Genomic DNA, 3,422 nt, shown 5'->3' on the forward strand with positions numbered 1-3,422 from the left:
GGAAACAAAATGGAAACGAACACAAAGAGAGCTAGCGCGAAAGAGAGCGAGCGAGAGAGCTTTCGTTGCATTGAGTCCCTGCCTGCATGTGAATCCTGTGAATCCTTAACTCTCAGCTGCAGTTGTTGCGGTTCTGGTTGCTCCTTCGACTCGACTCTCTTTTTGGGGTGATAACCACGGAATAGAAGCTGTAACTTCTGTTACCAGGACCTGTGCCTGTTCCTGTGTCTGTGCCTGGACCTCGGGCCACATAGAGGGCTATTTTATTAGAAAGTTTTCCTTCTCCCCCCGAAAGTTAGTTTGAGAGTGAAACAGACCAGAATTGCGGCTGCCAAAATGCCGGGAGGGACCCCATCAGGGGTTTGGGGAAACTTCCAGGGGGCTTGGCTACCTAATGACAACCCTTCACCTCCCCCCAAAATTGCTGAAGTTTGGCGCTGCAACTAACTGAATGATTGATTGTCATTGCTGGTTTATTCACATTTTCACATCGTTTGCATTTTTTACTTCTATTTGCCATACATTCTATTTGTTTTTCACCCTCACCCCTCGCCACTTGATGATTCTGTGCTCGTGCGGTGTGGATAAGACTTGATAAGAAAACTTCACCTAATGATCGGAGTTACCAGAATTTTGTGAACTTTAACTTTGACTTGAATTCAATTATTTACAGAGTTGCAGAGAGTTTGCCTAGCACAATTCTTGTTGCCTTCGTAAAGAAAATAAAGTAACTACCGAAAACAAATAGATTTTATTTAGTTTTAATGGTAACTAGTTGTTTTAAACAGAGAAATATCTATAGATATATTTATATAATAAAGTTTTCATTTAGTACCGGTTGATTAATTTAGAAAACAAACACTTTCTTGAAGTACATATTTTGTGACAGCTGGATTATCATTGAAATTGTTATTTCAAACAAGAGTGTCTCAGCTTAAGAAGATAAGTCGTGGCCACAAAATTTATGCCGACAGCTTCTTGTTTATTGTATACATTATTATTTATTATAAGCTTCTCAAATTCGAATTAATTTTGTCACTTCAAGTCTCAATTATAAGTTGACCTACTTTTAACCACAAGACCAACTTGAAGGCGTAACAAAAACCTTAGTTATAGTCACGAGAAGAGGATTATCCATTATTAAAAAACAAGTGAAATATAACGGAGTGCGAAAAATTACGTGAACTGTCTTGGTAAAAGATACAGACCCCGAGCACACACACACACACACTCCCCGAAAACTACATACATATTGTAGTTCTGGTAAAAAGAAAAAGCACGTTCACTTCGTACACATTTGAAATTCCCAGAAGGGTTCTTAAGTGTTAAGATTTCCGTCATAGTTTCCCGGCATCTTCCGGAGACCGGTAGTCGACAGTCCGTAGGTTACCAGAGCGCTCGTCTAGCTCTCAGAAATGAATTACCCACTCGGATTAGGGCAACTTTTTATAATCGTAATAATAATAATAATAACGCAGCCAACGCCAATCTTCTGGGCTCTCGTAAAAAAAGCCAAGCGAGGCAAATCCTGACGGGTCCCGGCCTCCCCCCAAGTACCAAATACCTCGATTAGCCAAACTAACCAATTCGGGGGTTAGTCTCTCCCTCCGGCATTGCCTCCCCCCCTGATATGGAAATAAGCCCCCAAAATCGCACATATGTATGAAGTCGGTCGCATTCAGCTCGTAAAGTGGAGTGGAGACGGTGAAAGTCGCTTTGGCGGCTGGCTGGGAAAACGCAAGAAAAATGAAATCAAAAACAATAACTTGTCTCCTGACAGCATTCCACAAGAGCCAGGACACGCCACGCACATTTCTTTATTCCCTGTCTGTTTTGTTTTCTTCTTTTTTTCGTCCTTTTTTTTGTGTGTGTGTGTGTGTGGCCTGTGTTTCGCTCCTCGCATTTTTTTGCTGCCTTTTCGTTGCCACAACTTCGGAGGCTCCTTCGCTTGACATCTTCGTTTGCCGCTCTGTAACGGTATTTTGTTGTCCTTGTGTCCCCAACACTGAAGGAAATTGTATGGCAGTTTTTGGGGATTTGTGAAGCTTAGGGATTCTATTATTTTGTATATGATTAAAGGGATACTTGTATAGAATTTAGTTCATTTAGTTTAGTTATTTTTAAATAATTACAAACATTCTCTAAATATATATAACAAATTCAATATCTTTTAAGATTCAGACTGCTATAAATATTTAGAAAACATATCGTTTGCATATATTAATCTTGTCTTATAAGCTTTTTGGTAAGTTTTGAATTCACAAAGAATGATTTGAAGAGTCCCCAAGAATGTAACAAGAGTTCTGAGCAAAACTTTCACTAAAAAATTTATACCAAATTCTATATCTTTTAAGATTTAGACTGATATAAATATTTAGAAAACATATTGTTTGCATATATTAATCTTGTCTTATAAGCTTTTTGGTAAGTTTTGAATTCACAAATAATGATTTAAAAAGTTCCCAAGAATGTATCCAAAAGTTCTGAGCAAAACTTTCATTCAAAATTGTCTCCTAATTGAGAAAGATCCTTATGGCTTTAATTTTTTCTAACTGTAGTTGTTGCTACTCCTGGTTGCCGCTGCTGCTTTCTTTAGAAAAATGTTATTACGTGCCGCTTGCGCCTGGCGCTAGCAACTTATGCAGCGCCGCTGCTCCCAGCTCCAGCTTCAGCTTCAGCTTCAGCTCCTGCTCCTGCTGATGCTTCGAGTCCTGCTGCTCCTGCGGCTGCCTATGCCCAGACATGCTCCTTCTTCGTCCTGCCACCCCAACATGGCCAAGTTCCTCGCTTGATTGTGTTGTTATTCAGCTTTTGTGTCGCCTCAGACGGCGCGAGTGTGTGTGTGTGTGTGTGTGCGAATGGAACTACACATTTTTTCGATACTTCGTCTTAATGTTATCGTTGTGCCAGGACTGCTCCTTCAGCTGCTCCTTCGCCTTTGTCGCAACAATTTTATTTGAAGCTGCCACTTTTTGTTGCTCGGCTGCTGCTGCTTCATTTTTATACACAATTCCAGTTTTTTATGGTCGTCGATGTGGGTGCACTGCCTCCTCCACGTTCTCGTCCACGACCTCGTCCTTCATGCCGCAGTCTCAATGGTATTAGGGGCTAATATTTGTAGACTTTTTCAGAGTTGATTGAGTGGCACGCACTGGCAAGCACATATGTCTGATGTGAAAGTGGTTTTGGTCGCTGTGCCCTGTGGAGTGTGGAGTGTGCGGACGGGGTGTTCCGGGTGGTGTGCGAGTGTGGGTTGTGTGTGTGTGCATAGCTTGCCTGCGGCTGGGACCGCTCTTGTCCCAATGTCCACAGCGTTGTTTTCACAGCATTTGCTGTTTTTAGTTTTCCCAGATTTTTGAATTGATTACGATATCAATTATGTTTGCTTTTGGCCATCGACATTGTTTGCTTTGTTTGTGCGT

Source organism: Drosophila serrata, unplaced genomic scaffold (genome assembly GCF_035046125.1).
Source record: "Drosophila serrata isolate PLE 108 unplaced genomic scaffold, ASM3504612v1 contig_162, whole genome shotgun sequence".
Taxonomy (NCBI): Eukaryota; Metazoa; Arthropoda; class Insecta; order Diptera; family Drosophilidae; genus Drosophila; species Drosophila serrata.